The sequence below is a fragment of the Vicugna pacos genome, chromosome 3, assembly GCF_048564905.1.
Source record: "Vicugna pacos chromosome 3, VicPac4, whole genome shotgun sequence".
NCBI classification, from domain to species: domain Eukaryota; kingdom Metazoa; phylum Chordata; class Mammalia; order Artiodactyla; family Camelidae; genus Vicugna; species Vicugna pacos.
Window position 1 is genome coordinate 90,682,362 of NC_132989.1, and position 19,102 is coordinate 90,701,463.

The 19,102-nt window shown below is 40.8% G+C and overlaps 1 protein-coding gene across 3 annotated transcripts in view; it reads right to left on the minus strand.

The window, feature by feature from the left end:
* Positions 1-19,102, minus strand: part of NIM1K (NIM1 serine/threonine protein kinase) — a 58,769-nt gene that overhangs the window by 31,682 nt on the left and 7,985 nt on the right. For all 3 annotated transcript variants that reach the window (XM_006207697.4, XM_072958717.1, XM_072958716.1), the window contains exon 2: positions 9,528-9,656. The gene's annotated coding sequence lies outside the window, so the exon portion shown is untranslated. The remainder of the gene's footprint in view (positions 1-9,527; positions 9,657-19,102) is intronic.

The window sequence follows — 19,102 nt, forward strand, 5'->3', positions numbered from 1 at the left end:
AAATGAGCTCTATTTAATTGACTTAAAAGAAGGTGCTTACAAATTAAATACTTCTAAGTATAAAAGAAGCTAGACAGAATAAATTTCAGTCTTATGTGATCTGGGAAATAGTCAATATTGAATTGATATCTGATATAAAACTAGCTTAAGCTTATTAGTATAATCAATACAAACATGTCTTTCACTGTACCTAGGTTTACTGAAGGTCAGTAAGTTCATGTATGTTGCAGAGTTTGTCAGCGGAAAGAAAAAGATTTAACTTGGTATGATGAAATTCTTACAGGTGAAGTAAATGCAAGTGAGATAAGAGCTTTTGGGTAAATGCTTTAGAAACAATTGTTTTAGGAATATCTACTTGAAAATGAGCTCTTCAGATATTTGGTAACTTGAAATTTTAGAGTTGTGCTAAATTAAGATAAATGATGGAAGTTTACTGAATAGTTAGGTCATTCCCAAACAAAATAAGATACTGAAACAGTCACTGGAAATTAAGATTTTTAAGAGGTGAGGGTTCTAATTTTAAAATGTTAATTAAAATTATTAAAATAATAAAGGAAATATTTCAGTAAACAGTAGGGAAGTAGGATATATGTTTTGAGTAAGAAAAAATGAGAAATGGGTTAAGGAGGGTGGAGGGATAAATTGTGAGTTCGGAATTTGCAGATAACAAAAAATAAAGTTCAACGCCTTAAAAAAAATGAGGAATGGAATTGCATTTTGTTAAAGAAAAAGATTTGGTTCTAGAGCTTGTTTTTTCTTGATTGTGGAAAAACAAGAGGCAAACTAATTATGGATACAAGAAGTTGTGCAAAGTTTGCAGAAAGGGAGACTTTCAAAAAGGAATTCTGGGTATGGTTGGACTGAGATTAGATTGAACTTAATTGGCTGAATGGATTTTGTTATTAAAGGTAGGCTTTTTCAGGACTAGAATTGGATTTTCTCTGTTTAGAGAACAAGTTTACTTAGAATGCTTCTGATAACAGATTGTATGAAAACTCTTTGCTATTTTTAACAAAATTTCTATCAAATTCTAATTCAAGTTCTTGGGACTTCAACTAACTTTCAGATGCTTCAGAAGGCCCCGAAGGCATCTCATAGAAAATATTAAACTAACTAGGTTTGGCTGGTATGTTAAATTACATGGGAAGCATTGTCAAATAAATGATAAGCCTCCTCAGATTATATGGTATGGATAAATGTTATTAACATAGCCGTTCTAGAAATTATATAGAGTTTCTGAAATTTGGGTGTGTCCTGGGATAATGCCATCAGTCATAATTCTGGTTGTTTTCTTAGAATGTTGTATGTCACAGCAACTTGACTAAGCTGCTTTGTCAAGGACATTGTGATTGGATCTTTTGTCTTGCCCTTTGGGGTCTTTTGTCAGTTATAGACAGTTAAGTTGATGCTTTGCAGGACTGCCTCATCTTCAAGAGGATTTGTAAAGGAGACCTTCTGACAGGTGCTGGTTTCTTTTAGATCATACTGCTGAGCTGGGTAAGATATTTAAGAGGTCTAGTGGAGACTGATTTCACGGAACTGTTCACAAGGGGGATTGGCTGCATAGGGTTGGGTGAACTAATGAATGTGGTTGTAGTTTTTTGGTTTTGTCTGAGATATTGCTGGCTTTTGATCTACATTTTTTAATTAAACTGGTTACCAAATGCTTGTCTCCCTATCAATATTGCCCTTATGTTTAGAATAGAAAGAGAATTCTCTAACAGAGTTGATAGAATCTAACTACTTACAATGTATAACAATGCTTGCCTTAAGAATATTGCTAAAAGCACATATACAATGCTTGTGTAACAACTGGGTATAAGCGATAAAATGTATGGTCTATAAAGTGTTTCTCCATTAACATACCTCTGAGCCTGTTCACAGTATCTGATTAGTTCTCTCCCAGTGTGGGTAACTAGGCAAATAAAATGGGGCCTAGCAGCAAGGCACATGGTCTAAACCTGGGGCAGGAGCTACCACTCTAGCATTGAGGGACAGATATTTTGCTCATTAATGTTTCTATTGAAAGATTTGTAATCAAAAAGGGAAATGATGGAAACATCTACACGTACTGAGGTATGCAGAAGTCATTCTGGCCTACGCGTGGTTTGACTTGAACTTTACTGACCAAGTGGCCTGTTTTATGGCCTTTTGGACATGCACTGTACATCTGCTTTGGCCTGGAGGAGAGGAATGCATTTGAAAGTCAAAATGGAGTAGCTGTGATTCAGAAATCCAAGGTAAAACTAGGTAGCCATTGTGGACATGATTTCAGACATGTTCCTGTATTGTCAAACGTGAATTTTCTGAGCTGTGTCACACTCAGGATGCCATCAGCCATTCTCAGAGCAGTGTCTGCTGGCAGATGGCAGCTGCAATCTTATGACCTCAGGGCCTCCTCTTGTAACTTAAATTTCTATACACTAAAATTGCTTTAAATCAGATGTTAGCAGAAAAAAGGAGATGCCTAGTGGCCAATAGCTCTTACCATATATATGTTAATACCACATCAAAAGTTAAAACCGAGGGAGGGTATAGCTCAAGTGGTAGAGTGCATGCCTGGCATGCACAAGGTCCTGGGTTCAATTCCCAGTATCTCCTCCAAAAATAAATAAGTAAACCTAATTACCTCCCTCCCCCCGCCAAAGACAAAAAAAAAAAACAACTAAAAAAAAAAAGTTAAAACCTACTCAGATCAAAGGAGACAACTGGCTACGTGTCTACAAGTTCCCCCCAAAGTACCAACTCCAGATTGGTTTTCAGGCTTAGTCTCTTGAATTCCTCAGAGAATGAACTCTTAATCATACAAGACTCAGGTTCAGAACTTGGAACTTGGGAATATTTCCAACTTGGTGTCCATTCCCCAAATTGAGGTAGGACTATACCCCGTTTCATCAGGAAGTAGCCAGAGCAGTTGTCACCCCATTGCCTGAAAGATTGGAGAAGGATGAAAGAGGATTGGAGATTGAAACCGAGTTCCTCTGCTGAGTTTATGGGTAACCTCTCTATGCAAACATCATTCCCCTTCTTATCCAACACCTGCTCTCCTCAACGACTGAGAAGTGTCAAAGAAAAGGGGGGAATTGTAACTGAGCAGGACCCTATGGGCAGCTTCTCTAGACAGACCTCCCCCGCCCCCATATCCTCTGCTATAGCTCCTCTCTAAAGTACCCAGATTATAGTATCTCATGATATTTCCTGAGTGTTTCAGATGCTAAAAACCACCACCAAATGGAAGAAATTAACTACTTGATGGGCTCATAGCCCCCAGACCTTCTGGCACCTAAGGATTGATCACCATCAACCAAAGAATTGTGCACAGCTGATCACATACCCTGGGCTGCTCCTCCTTCAGCTGGCCTTTCGAAATGCTTAGCTGAAACCCCTCAGGGAGTTGGGGATCAGGGGTGGGATGGGGGTGGGGGCTCAGCATGAGCCGCTTGTTCTCCTTGCTTAGGCAGCAACAAACCCTTCTCTGCACCCAACTCCAGTATTTGGGTATTGTTTGGCCTCACGGTGCATCATGCATACAAACTTGAGTTCAGTAAAGTCAGGAGAATGTGTACAGGTCACCAGGACCGGTAGAAAATGAGATAAAATAAGGTGTGAGTAATGGTAGAACACTCACATAAGTAACTAAGAAACACACAGGTGGAATCTCACCAAATGGTGCTGGAAGGCGTGTGCCTCATCCTGAGTTGCCTTAGTGATGCTAATGACTTTCCAGTGAGAAATGAAGGTGCGGCAAGGAGCATTGACAGTGAAGCTGCAAGTGGTTTGCCTAGATATTAGGAGGAGTTGGGAGGAGCTTTATCACAAAGGATGGGTTCAGGAAGGGAACATTTTTAGTTAGGTTAAAAAAGGGTAAAATTGACCCTGCACATTTGAGGCTGCTTCTGGGCATGCCATAGACCCAAGCTGACTGTACATTCTGGTTTGCCTAAGACAGTCCAAGTACTTCCCAATGTGACTAATATTAGCTACTGTTTTATTCTCAAAAGTGTCATTGTTTGAATAATATATAATGTGATCATTTTACTTAAATGTGTTGTTTCTTCCTCTTCGGATAGTGAGAGTAAGTAATGGTGTAGCTGCATATCCATCGGGTTATTTGTTTTACCTGTTAGCATCATGCTCTGGAAGGCACCTCAGGCCAAGTAAGAGTGTGTATTCACTTTCCTGATGACCAGTGTATGCCTGTGTTGAGCGGCTGTTTGTTTCCCTGCTCCTTGCTATAACCAGGTGACTTAAGCAGTAGGAGTCTTCAGTGTAATTCTTTTGAATTAACATAGTTCTATTTTATTCCTAAAACTACCAATTGTATTCTCATTAGCACTCTCTTTTAAAGAGAGGGAAACTGAGGCATGGAATGATCTGGTTAAATGACTTGTCTGGGATCACTCAGGGTGAAAAATCTAGACACGACTCCTATGTATGATAAATTTTTATCTTCAGCTCACCATCACCACCATCATTCATTTAACATTTATTAAACACTTACTATGTGCCATCAACTCCCTCTCCACATGATGAGTTTATTGAGGATTCAATGTCCTAGACACTCACTGTGCTTGACTTAAAATAGGTGATCTGCTGCTGAGGTAAGACCATCAGGTACCAATGTTCAATGTTCGAAGTACGTTCTATGTTCCAACTGAGAAAATTGACGGGAAGGGACCCTGCTGTTTTACAGTTAGACAAATCTTAATTGTACAAGTGATTGTACTTCAGAGGTCGAAGCAATGCAAGTGGGTTATGGAACACTCTGGTGGGGAGTAGGGAAGAGGGGGGCGGTGCTTAGCATTCAGCGGTGGAAATAAACATCCAACCTTTCTATTATATCTTTCTCATCTAAAGACTTTTTGTTTTTGAGCCTTAAAAAAAGAATCTTTCATGATGCTGCTCTTTTACATGATAAAACCAACTGGGAACAGTCATTAATTCGCGCTGGGAATGGCTCATCCATTGACAGGAGAAACATCACCTTTGGTGCCTTTGATCCCTGAGCCCATTGATCTGCCACAGCTTTGAAAGCTCAGGCTGGAATTCATTCCTATCAACCTAATTTGAAAGAAAAGCATCTGCTTCCCTGCGTTCTGAATTATCCAGCCAGGGGGCTCTTCTCTGTTCTGGTAACCTCTAGAGCAGAGCTGGTTTTTCGAAAGTGAAAAACAGCTTTTGGCCACCGTAATTGTGTAACAAAATGAAACATACTTAAGAAGAGAGTTGTTGCTTCTTAACAACTCAATCTATACAATAAAAATATATATATACATAGATGGCTCCTGAATTCTGGGAGTTAGGTACAGAAAAGGAAGCTTTAGTCAGCACAGGGAGGTCAGACAACTCCGCCCAGCTGGGATTCAAGCCCAGGCAGGGAGGCTTCCGTCTCAGGCATCTTAGCCACTACAGTGGGCTGTGGACCGAAAATAAAATGCACAACATGACAGTTGTGAGTTAAGTTTTATTTGAGTCAAAATGAGGACTACGGCCCAGGAAACAGCCTCTCAGCTAGCTCTGAGGAACTGCTCTGAAGAGGTAAGGAGGGGAGGTCAGTACATACGTGATTTTAGCAAAGGGGGTACGTGCAGTCTAGCACGCATTTTGGCAGAGGGTTGCTGCTAGTCATAAGGAGCAGATGTCTCTGTTAATGATTTTAGATGCTTTTCTAGATATGATGAGAAGCAAGAAATCATAAAATTTTCTCCTGAAAATATCTAACTATCCGAAGGCCTGTTCTGCTGGTTTTTCCCAGAACACTGAGTGCCTCACTCCTAATCTCTGCCCTGAACTCCTTTCAGGGTGTGTTGAAGTTGGTGACTACGGAGGTTAGTGAAGTGACTTCATTCTTATAGAGGCAGATGGTGAGCAATAGTTTATAGTTGGGAGGGCTATATAGTTATTTCCAGAATGTTTTTATAACAATAAAGTAATTTTTTATGTCTAGGATTTACTATTTGGCACAAGGAAAGCTGAACACTTTGTGCTGTGCATCTCTAGCCTAGTACAAAGCAAGCCTTCAACAAATGTTGGGGGTGAATGAATGAGTAAGTAAATGTAGAAGATCACAGGTTTTGTATCAGTTGCCTCTGTCTATCATCAATGGTTTTCTTCTTCCTCTTCTCACTGCACACCCTCCACCCTACCAGCTTGGTTAATGATCAATTTATCTTGTCTTTCCTCTACGTAGTCCTAATTAACAGGCTTGTACTTCTCATCCTGGAGAAGTTGGACAATCCTGCTTAGGTCACACAAAGGGAGCAGACAGTCCAGTAGGGATGGGGGACATAAGGTGAGAACCCCAGAAGAAGCACCAGTTTAGAGCCACAGGCACTGAGGAAAGGCAGAGACTATATCCATTTGGGGAACACAGGGACTTCTAAGACTAAAACATCATCCTCCAAGATCTGCACCAGCCGTAGGACTCATTCAACATTTATTGAGCATCTGCTGTACGCCAGCTCCATGCTAGGCCTGAAGATACATATGACACCAAATGAGAAAGACAATCTCCTCTTACTTTTCACCATGATTATTACCTCTCCCCGAATATCACCACAACTCACGTAACCTTATTCTCTTAGTATCTTCATTATCCATCTCTACATCTTATTGAGAATCTCTCCTTCTGGGAGTTCATTTATTATCTGTATGGGGATTATTGCTCATTCATTTATATGTTAAGTGAGCATCTGCTATGTGACAAACACCATTCTAGATGCAGAGGGTATGATGAACAAAGAGAGCATTTCTGCACTTAAGGGGCTTATTTCATTTTATTTTTTAGGAGGGAGTTAATTAGGTTTATTTGTTTACTTTTTAATGGAGGGACTGAGGATTGAATTGTGCATGCTAAACATGCACTCTGCCACTGAGCTATACCCCTCCCCTTCAAGGGGCTTATTATAACCCCCAAGTCTATCTACACTTGCCATCCTTTCTTCTCTAGGCTCCTTTAAAAGACATTAAACTATATAAATTAATAATTAGATCAGTATGGTGTTTTATTTTTAACATATATAGATATAATACTTATAACAATAATAGAACAACAAAGGGGAGGAGGGAGATTGCTAAAGGAGAAAAGTTTCTCAATCTCACTGGAATTAAGTTAGTATAAATTTAAACTACGTTCTTATAAATTAAAATGTGTATTCAAAGCCGTAGAGCAACCACTCAGAAAATAAGTAGAAGTGTATAGTTAAAAAAATAATTAAAAGGCTATTTACATGCAGAAGAATGAAGTTAGACCCCTACCTCACAAAACAAAAGTTAACTCAAAATGCATCAAAGATCCAAATACAAGAGCTAAAACTATAAAGCTCTTAGAAGAAAACATAGGCATGAATCTTTACAACAGTGGGTTAGGCAATGATTTCTTAGATGTAACACCAAAAGTACACATAAAGGGAAAAAGAGATAGACTGGATATTACCGGTTAGAAACTTTTTATGATTCAAAGAACACCATCAAGAGAGTGAAAAGACAATCTACCGAATAGGAAAAAACTTTTTGTAAATCATGTGTCTGATAAGGGATTTGTAGCTAGAATCTATTAAAAAAAACTCCATAATAAAAAGATAACTATCCCAATTAAAAGTGGGCAAAGGATCTAAATAGACATTTCTTCAAAGAAGGTATACAGATGGTCAGAAAGCACATAAAAAAAGATGCTCAACATCATGAGCCATCAGGAAACGCAAAACCACAGTGAGATACCACTTCAATAATCAGTGTTAGAGAGGATGTGGAAGAAATGGAAACTTCATACACTGCTGGTGGGAATGTGAAATGGCGCAGCACCTTGAAAAACAATCTCTTAGTTTTAAAAACCATTGAATATAGTTATCACATAACCTGGCAATTCCACTCCTAGGTATAAACCTTAGAGAAATGAAAACGTCCACAAAAAAAACCTATATATGAATGTTCATAACAGCACTATTCGTAACAGCTAAAAAGTAGAAACCTAAATAGTCATCAGCTGATGAATGGATAAATAAAATGTGGGATATATATAAAATGAAATATCACTCATCAATAAAAAGAAATGAAGTACTGATGTATGCTACAACATGGGCAAACCTTGAAAACATTTTGCTAGGTGAAAGGCAGTCACAAAGGACCAGATAGCGTATGATTCCATTTACATGAAATAGGCAAATCTGTAGATGCAGAAAGTAGATCAATGATTGGCTAGGGCTTGTGGAGAGCAGTTGGGAATGTTGGCTAAGCAGAGCAACGTTTCTTTTTAGGGTAATGAAAGTATTCTAAAGTTGATTGTGGTGATGTAAACGCGTACAGCTCTGAATATACTAAAAGCCATTGAACTGTATACTTTAAATGAGTGAATTGTATGGTATTTGAATTACAGCTCAATAAAGCTGTTGGAATACATTTAAAATAATTAAAGGAAATTAAATGTTACACTAGAAGATATTCACTTAATGCAAACTACCCAGCCAGCTGCTTTCAAATCTTTCCCCTACTACCTTGACTGTATTTGGGGATTAAATATAACCTTCTGATTCCAGATCATTCATGTTCCCATTCTGCCACTCACATCCCTGCCCACATCTTCCATTCCAGCTCACATTCTTAACAGCTATCTCTCCTTTCAGGCTTTTATTTAGATCTTGCCTGCTGTTCTTTGCCCAAACTGTCCAAAATGGCCAGAACAAAGAATTATGGGGCTGTGGAATGTTAGAAATGTTAGCCGCCTCAGTGCTCCCCCCTCCCACCTCTTCACTTTAGGGCTTAGGAGACAAGGGCTCAGAGAAGTTATGTGACTTGTCCACAGGTCCCAAAACACTTGTCGTCTTCAACTCATCTGCTCCAAAAAGCCTTCATTCATTAAGTGAACATTTCCTTATCTTTCCATTCAATCTCTGACACCTTTCCTTATTGCACTACTGAACGGTATCAAATGCACTGATCTCAGGGCGTCATTCACATTTAGCCCTTTCACCTCTGTGGCCGCAACATCTGACTCTCGGCTGCTGCTGCTTTTCCTTCTTCTGTTGTCATGAACAGCGATTCGCAGTACACAGGAGGCTGGCCTCAGACCAGCTGGGAGCAAACGCAGGGACAGACTGTGCCCAGTTTCTGGAAAGGCCATTCCCTCACCTCACCTCACAGAAAATCATGTCTAAAGTCTTCAGTAAAGAGCAGTTTAGTCCATACAAAATACAGCATCCCCACATTGTTTAATGCTCCCAGAAAATAAAATGGTGACCAAGGGTATTTACGTTTCTCTGTAGGTTTATACCTACAGGTGTAGCAGGATCAAAGATTAAGTTGCTCTTTCGAGTCAAATAAATATTCGTCCTGATGAGAGACAGAAAGTCGTCTAGGGAGGCAGAAATTTCATAAATCACGTAAGTACAAGCAGTCATTCTGGATTTTACATGAAGAAAAAATACATTAAAACCAAACTGGCCTTCCGTGCGAAGGGAGTAACATAGTAAATGATAGTACCAATCCAGTAAAGACAGTGAGTCACGAAGTCAAAGATCACGCAGGCCTACCTGGCTCGGAAAAGCAAAATTCACCACTCTCTTAAGAGGAGAGGAGGGGGAGGCCCTCCCGTGTGTCCAGATGTCTTTGCTGCTCCAAGAACTGCTGGGCACAGGCGTCTGCACAGAGGACCTTCGTGGCTGAGGAAGAGAAAGGCAAAATGTAATTAGAGACGTTTTCTTCCCTGGAGCGGAACCTATTTGGAGCTGATAGAAGAAGAAGTGATTACACAGTGTTGGCGAGGCAGTTTAAGTGGGGCCCACCAGGGAGCCGGGAGGCTTTCGGAGCCAGTTCTGAGAATTACACACTGTTCCGTGGTGCCTGCTAATTGACCCGGTATTTCTGGCTGAAAAAATTTCCCCAAGGAGGCGAGTGAAAGTAGATAATGAGGCTCCCCCATCTCCCGGGGCAGCCCCTGAGCAGAGCGTGAGCTCTGGAGACCAGGTATTATTTAAATGTATAACACAGCAAAGGGATCACAGACAGAACACGGAAAGATGCGGAACTGTGCATCAGGAAGCTTCCTGCTGCGATGCTCAGCCCACACTCCCCCTCCTCCCCGCCCTGTTCTACTTTAGTTTGAATTTTGTGAATTATTTATCACTGTAAAGCTAAGGGGTGGGTAGCGGAACAGCCATGGGGTCCATGAAATGGGCACATTTCTGAGAGCTTCATGATAATAGTCACTTTTCATTTAACTGGTGATCTATGCATATATAAGGAAAGACATCTGCAAAGTGCAGGAGAACTAGAGACTCAGGAACCCAACTGTTGACAGGGAGGACGGAAATGAAATTGGGTGGATGTGGAGAATTCAAGGAGCTCCTTCACATTTTACCCTGTATACTTCTGTGTGTACTTTTGTTGTTGTTATGTTGACTCTTTATCATTACAACAGAGATTTTCTTCGCTTAAAAACCGAAAATATGCATTTATCTCCACCGATTTCGGGGGACTGTGGCCTGTCTGTAATGACTGTGCATATAAAAGTGACTCATCCCTGGTACAATTAGTGGCCAGCCCACCTGGCACGGTCTAGTCCAGCACCCCAAGGCTGGGCTTTTCCAAGGTTTTGAGTTCAGAAGTAGGATGACTTAGAAAGAAATGAAAATCTAGCAAGTGACTGACATGGTGACACAGTTTCCAACTGACTACAGGATAACCCCCAGGCAGAAGTGGATGCTCCAGGGTCGGTGATGAAAAGCAGAACGTGACACCACGGCGCCTGGACCCGACACAGGCCTGGAGGAGCACGCAGAGGGCTCTAAAGCTCTAGTTGAGAATATTCTCTGGTGTGCACTCTAACTTCGTTTTTGTTTGCTCCTCTTGAAGTTAGGGCTTTGGGAATCCCAAGGAAAACAGTGTAATGAACACTAGGCCCAGGATCATGGGGGAAATTCTCTTCCCACCTGAGTTCTTGGTATTTCAGAATATTCAGGAACAATCACAGAGCTATATTTAGCTGCTGCCTGGGGCCTTGCTCCCAGACAGATTTGGGGCTGTCAGTGGGTTAAGTCGTCGCATGACCTTGTGTGTCTCCCTCGAGCTGCATCTTCTCCGTTGGTCACTGAGCCACAGTCCCAGAAGGAGTAAGGGGACCAGGCTGCCTTTGCACGAAGGAGCCACTAACAAGGAGGGGGGGTGGGAAAGGAATGGGGGCCCCTGCTGAGCCCTCCTATCTGAGCCAAGGTGTGTCGGGAGCCTCATGACAGAGCGGTGCTGAAACGATGGTTATACCAGACGCTGAATCTGGTCCTGAGGAGTTTGAAGTCTGTGAGGGATTTCTTTGGGGCCCTCAGACAAGGACACTGTAAAGTACGTGTTGGAGCCTGGCCGAAGTGCCAACGATGGAGGGACTGTGCAGGGGGAACAGAGGCTGGAGGTGTGCCTGCCTGGGAGGGGCCTCTACCAACAGTCAGGGATGAGGTGTGGGGGAAGCAGAGGCGGCGCACGACCGCGCCCCTGCCAGCCAGCTCAGAAATCTCGGCACCGTTCCTGGTTCTCTCGTCCCCTCACCCAGTCCTGTGGATCCTCCCACTTCCAACCACCCCAATCCTTTTACCCATCATCCTGCCCCCCGCCTCTGCTGGGCAGGGCTGGATCCCACAAAACGCAGAGATGCACGTGCTTTAGTGCACCAGCAGACCGGGGCACCAAAGAGAGGAGGCAATAAAACTCTTGAAATATTTTGATATTTGGTAGAATTTTTTCAGTACATTTAAACAATCATCATACGAAAAGTCACAATCTTGGGTTTTATTATACTTATTTTATGGCTGTCTTTGCTTACATTTCAAATTGCGTGTGGGAGACGATGAGGCAGGCGGATGGCCTTTGAAGGTCTTAACCCCACCCTGTACCTAGTTGGCTGAGACAGCTTTCTAACAGGCTTTCCTGCTTCCTGTCTTGCACACTTTAATTTTATTCTCCAGGAAAGCACCTGCAGGATCTTTCTAAAATGTACACATCACCTTCCCACTTAAAATCCTTCATTAAAATCCACCTGTTTCCACAACGAGGGAACTATCGCTACATAGTGCCTGGCACATCATGGTACTCAGTGCATGTTTATAGAGTAGACTAATGCATAACTGAATCGACAGATTTTGTTGGTAAGCACAACAGTTATTTTAAAGTCTTGTTTTACAAAAGATCAATTCCATTCCTTTTCTTATTTCAATCACCTAATGCTTGAAACTCTATGTATTCGAATTTAGACTGTTTTCTTTCCTTCCCTTCTCTTCTTCTGATACTCCAAGCAGAATTTAGCTCCCCCTCTGGGGTTCCCCCATGAACTTTAATATTTCCCAACATCTCCATATCCTGTCTGGTGTTTGAGTTACTTGGGTACATATTTGTCCTCCCTCCTGGAATGTGGGTTTCTATGGGGCAGGTCCTCAATCTTATTAATTTCAGGATTCAGGGCACCCAGTACCCAGGAGGAGTCCATAAATGCTGGCTGAATTGACCTGAATCATAGATATTTTAAAAGGTAGTGTGGATCCCAGAAGATACAGAAATAGATATTTCCCTCATAAACATCCTTCTATGGTTGAAAAAAAATCCATTATAAACAACTCTTCTATAAAGAAGAAGAAAAGACAGAAATCTAAAAAAACCCACAAAACAAAACCCCCAAACTCTTTCAAGTGCTCTCCCAAAACAAGGGCAGGTTTGTTACAAGTGCGCCCTAACCCGAGCACCTCTGGCTGGAAAATTTCTGAAAATTTGTGGGTTTGATGCAATGCCCCACTGCTTTTGTACAGCATTCCAAGGCTCTCAGTGAACACACCTCAGATGTGGGAAGATATTCCTAAGAAGGCTATTTGAGTTGGAAGCACCAAATGTTTACAGACCAGCATTTGCTCCAGCCCACAGACAATAAAAACAGCCCGATTATGGCTTCCCTTTGGAAAGCGACCAAGGTTAAGATGATCACAGTAAAAGTAAAGAAGGCTCCTTTTCCCTCTGTTTTTATTTTAAGGGTTTGACATGTTGGTAGCCTCCAGCAGACTTTGCTATATTTTAAAGCATGAGAAATAATCCCTGCTCTCTTTTCAAGACCTTCTCTGCACTCCTCAGTTCCCCCAGAACAGTTCTGCAAATATCCACACCCATGCACTTGCCTCTGCCCTTCTCCCTACTCCTTGCCTTCTTTGTGTTTACACTTCCCCAGGGGAGCCAAAACCAACACTAATTAGCAGTGAATCAAATCCCAACACCAGGACACTAGAGGGTCAGTGTTTGCCGAGGATTCCAAGGCATCCCTAGTCCCTTCCCCCAAGCTCAAAGACTCACAGCAAAATATCCAGCCCCGAAGGAAATTCTGAGATCTGAATAAATTATGCAATTTACTCCTCAAGTTTTACCTTCCCTGGCATAAACTATCCTTTCGTGCCCCGGTGGCTGGACATACCCATCTTGCCCTGATGGAACACGCTTGCTCCTTGTCTTCAAGATCCTACTGAACCCTCACCTTCTCAGTGTTAGACCAGAAAGAGTTTGTTCTCTACCCTCATTGCTCCCACTAAACTCACTTCTTGATATTCATATCTTGTCTTGATATCTCATATCTGATATCCTGTCAGCTCATAGTCTACTTATGTTTGGCCTTTCTGGACTGACTTCTGCTGCTTAATTATCTCATATTCTCAATATTCTCCAGCATCTAGTCCTAGGATAGGGTAGATGCCAAATAAATATTTGTTAAAAAAAAAGAATTAAGACAAAACATATGGAAGGTGATGTAATATAAACCTATAAACCACAAACTAATTGCACCTTTTGAAGGACATTTGGAAGTGGCCATACTTTTAGTTGGTGTGAGCATAGTCTTACTAGCCTTTTACTCAGGATGGCAGGGAAGGTATACTAAAAGCTACTTTTATTGAGTATTTACTATACACTGCTTCCTATATTATTGATCAATCATTGTGACAAACCCTGTAAGACAGATATTTAAAATTCCCATTGCACTGATGAAATAACTAGAGTTTAGAGAGGTTGAGGAATTTGTTCAGATTCAAACAGCAGGTGAGTGGCAGGGCCAGCATGTGATCCAGGTCCTCCTGATTCCACTGGCTGCCCCCATTTGGGGTACACTACAGTGGGACACAGTGCTCAAAGGAAAGGCCCCACCACGAAGCCCAAGCTTGGGCATGGCATGAGTCAGTGACAGCTGCAGGGGCAGGCAGGAGGGTCAGAAAGGAAGATTCTTTCAAGTGCTTTGTTGTGTTTCCATTCTTTTTTTTTTTTTAATTGAAGTATAGTTTCTGGTGCACAGCGTAGTGATTCAGCCTTACATAGATATGTTCTTTTTCAGGTTCTTTTCCATTATAGGTTATTACAAACTATTAAATGTAGTTCTGTGTGCTATACAGTAGGACCTTGTTGTTTCTCTATTTGATATGTAGTAGTTGGTATCTGCTAATCCCAAACTCCGTATTTATCCCCTCCTCCTTTCCCCATTGGTAACCATAGTTTGTTTTCTATGTCTGTGAGGCTATTTCTGTTTTGTAGATAAGTTCATTTCTTTCATTTTTTTAAGAATCTACATTTAAGTGATATATGATATTTGTCTTTCTCTGTTTGGCTTACTTCACTTAGTAAGATAATCTCTAGGTCCATCCATGTTGCTGCAAATGGCATTATTTCATCCCTTTTTATAGCCGAGTAGTATAAAATGCTTTGCTTTTGAATAAACCATTAGGCCTGATGAATATCAGTGGTAGTAAATACACAGACTACCCGTTATTGCCAGCTATGTAATGGACTTGTCTTCCGCATTGCAAGGATCAGAACTGACTTGATGGAACTCTGGACAACCCTATGCTATAGGATGATAACCTATATAGAGAAAGTCCAAAACAGTTCATGATGATGATTATTGCTAAATGAGTCCAGATGCCTCAATAGAAGTTATAGATAAATAAGAATACATAGCAATACTTGCTGTATATGTACACCCCAGAGAAGAAACAAGCTATACTGTGAGCTAGAATCACAACTCAAGCCATCATGGACTAGAACACCTGTCGAAAATTTAGCAGACTATTCAGAAAGGTGAAATTATAAACCAATTTCACTCCCTAACACAGATACCAAAAATGTAAAATAAAATAAGACTAAATCAAATTTGGCAGTATATTTATAAAAGTATGACCAAGTAAAATTTTTCCCAAGCATGTAAGCCCAGATTAACAATAAAGGATGTGTAAATTTAACATATGAATCATTTAAAGGAGAAAATTAAAAGAACATCTCAGCAGGTGCAGAAAAAGCACCCAATAAAACTGTATACTCATTATTAACAAAAATATTAGCAAACTGAGTATCGAGGGGAACTTGCTCAACCAAGTTAAGGCTGTCAACCAAAATCCTATAGCAAACATCTTTTTAAATGATGAAATACTGGAAGCATTCTCCACAAAGTCAGGAAGAAGACAAGGCCACCTACCACTGTTTCTGTTCAATATTTATTGGAGCCTCTAGTCAATGAAAGAAGACAAGAACTAAATACTGAAAAGAAACAAAACTGTTATTTGCAGACAAAGAGTTTAAACATGGAAAATCCTCAAGAGTCTATTCATAAACTATTAAAATTAATAAGTAGTTTAAACGGTGTTGCTGGAGAAAAGATCAGTGAAAAATCAGTAATATGTGTATTCACCAATAATAATCTGGTAATAACAAGGAAATACTAGAATAATAAAATATATTCCATTCATATGAGTAGCAATAAAATTCATGAGATACCTGAGAATAAATCTAACAAAGGAGTTGAGAGAGACATAAATTATGAAAATTATAAAAGCTTACCGGAGAAAATAAAAGAAAAGCGAATGAGTGGGAAAAAGCATTCCATGTTTAAAAAGGGAATACTCAATATTGTAAAGATGTAAACTCTCCCCCAAATGAATCTATAAACAGTGAATTTTAATCAAAATCTCAGTTATTTTTTGTTTTTGTGTATGAATATACTTCAAATGGTATATTTAGTCTTGTATTTCACAACACATAACAAGCAAACAGACTTGTTTCAATTTTATGCTGTAGACTAGCTGCTCTCATCTCCAAATTTCAGGACTGCAAACATCTTCAAACCTTCTGAAAGAGGCATGAGCAAAATTGTTATATATGTGTCATTGAGAACAGACAGAAGCACAGAATGTTAAGCAACTTTCCAAAAAGGCAATGCATTGTCCTGGGCATGAAATTGCGAGGAATCTTTTTCAAGATTTATATCAGTTAGCTAAACTAGTAAGTGCTCAGCAAATGATTCCATCTTCTGACAAGTGAAAAGTTGAAGAAACAAAAATCTTACCTGAGGAAGATCTCCTAAAAATAAATAAGTTTTTAGGAAAAGGGAAGATAAGTTAGAAGAGAAGGTATAGATGAGGACTTACAGGGAAGAAAAATTCCAAAAGAATTCCAACCCACATTAAGGGTGATCAGGGATGGGAGCCTGGAATAGGTCAGGGATGGGAGCCTGGAATAGGTCAGGGACAGGAGCCCTTGGTACCTTGAAGACATCAGTCCAGCATCACCATTTCAATAAGCAACTTAGATATCAAAATCGATGGTGTGGTTACTCCTTGGAGTGGCAGTATGACATTGGAATACTTTATATTCAGCTATTTGATCACTTTATTTCCCAAGGGAAAATCTTAACAAAAAACTAATTGGGATGATTGAACATGCAAATGACCTAGATTCAAAATCTTTTATTTCAAAAATAAAAGTGACAGGGAAATAAGGCTGCAAAACACAGGGATGTCCTTTAGAAAGGAGGTCATAGCGAAAATGGGAGTGGGAGGGAGGGAGCTGAAGAACCAGCAGCCACAGACTGTGTCAGAACGATTAGACCCGTGAAGTGCCGTCAGAACATCTCAGGATGCCAACCCGCAACAGGTGCGGGGAGCCTCACTGTCACTCTGCTTGTTGAACCAGATAAGTCTTCAGTTCCTGGAACACTGTGAAATAGCTCAGAACTTGGAATAAAACAAACCCTTTCCTTCCTTGTCGGTCTTTCTTCCAACACACCCGGCTCATCCTTCCTCACATTGCTCTTCCGCGCTGTTCAGGAAATGCCTTCCCGCTGCCCCCAGACAAGTGGCAAGTGGCCCAGCTGGACATTCAGGCACCTGGTGGTCCCTCAGCTTTCCTCTGTGACATTCTTCACACATCCCTGAGGCTGCAAGCAGAATGGCTGTTTCAGGGGTCCCCTCAATACCCCGAGCACACATACAGACTTCCAGGAGCACAAAGTGAAGGTGCTCACAGGATTGTTGAATCTCTCATTTTGCATCTGAGAAACAGATCCAGACAGACTCTCTAGTTAGTGGCAGGGACAAGACTAGAACCAAATTTCTTTAATTTATCTCTTTTCACTGTCAGTCCACCAGCCAGCCTGACAGAAGGAATGAATATCTAAAACAAAATTTGGGGACTTAAAAACCAAGCTAAGGAGAAAAAAGCAAACAGCTAACTACCTATTTTCATTTGAGATCTACTCAAAAGAAAATTTAGAAGATGAAAATATTTTCTCTTGATCAGAGAGGATTTCATTAGACAACTCAAGGTCATACCCTACTACATGCTCCACAAGAGAATAATTTAGAAAAAAATCTTTTTTCTCCTCATACATGAAATTTCTGTAAGTTCTGTAATGGCAAAAAAAAGTATATTTGACTTAATAAATATAAATGGCTTTTTATTTTGTGCCAAAAATACCATTTTACCAAATCATAGCTTAGCATTCATTACAGCCATGATAGGATATGCTCATCACTCAGAGGCAGCATTAAACCTTGCCTGTTGTTAGTCTTTTCAAAGAAAAGCCCCTGGCCCACAAACTAATTTTCCATCTTCTAAACTATGCCCAACTCATTTATTTTGTGTGTCTTGGTGTTACATCTCCCTCCTATACACCACGTCCATCAGAACCAACTCACTCATTTGTCAATTCACACTCATTTCTCTCTCCTGTAAGCCCAGCACGTCGGCTGTCTGTACCACAGAAGCATTCACTATATGTAGTCGTGCCTTGTTATTTGTCTTATGGCTGTGGTTTATCTTCCTTATTAAGAGCTACTATTTAATGAGAGCTTACAATAAATAGCAGGTGCTCAATAAGTAGGGCAAACACAGAATTTGTCATTCAAACCAAGACACTTTTGAGAGTAGAAGGGGGTGCTATTAATAATCACACTGGGACAACAGGTGTAAACCAGGGCTTTCCCTGACGGACTGTGACATATGGTCACCCTATCAATTAGTGATAGTGTGGCAGACATCGTAGCCTGGCTCTCTCAACATCTTTATTAACTCTCCCTTTCTTGATTTCTTCTGCTATAGAGGCTGGAAAGCCCAATTTCTCTTTCTCTTGCACAGCTAGGGCTGTCCAGAGACACAGTTCTGGCCAATGAGAACCTAGTGAGAGGTTTCTGATACCTTGTATTTCCTGATAAAAGGAGATAGTTGCAACTAGTATAACTCCTTTCCCTTTCTTCCTGTGTGGACCTTGTCTGGAGGTGTAGTAGCCACCTAAAGACCATGAAGTGATAAAGATGAGAGCAAAAGGAAGGATGGCACAGCAGAAAGGCAGGAATAAACTGAAGCTAAAACAAAGCTATCAATTGCCTATTGCTCTGTGTGAATGTGTCCAGCCCCTCCCTGCCCCCACTTCATATGTTGAAGACCTCAGCCCCAATGTGATGGCATTTGGAGACAGAACCTTTGGGAGGTAATTAGGTTTGGATGAAGTCACAAGGGTGGGGCCCTCACATTGGGATTAGTGTCCTAATAAGAAGAGGTCAGAGAGCGTTGCCCCCCACTTACTCTCCTCGCCTCCCCACTGGCCACACGAAGACACACCAAGAAGGTGGCTATAAGCCACAAACAGCGCTCTCATCAGAGCCCGCCCATACTGCCACCCTGATCTCAACATCCAGTTTCCAGAACTATGAGAAAACTGATTTCTCTTTAAGCTTCCCAGCCTATGGTATTTTGTTATGGCAGCCTGAACTGACAAATGCACCTATCTAGACTGCTGCTTCTGCAAGAAAAAAAAAACTTTTATAGCTAA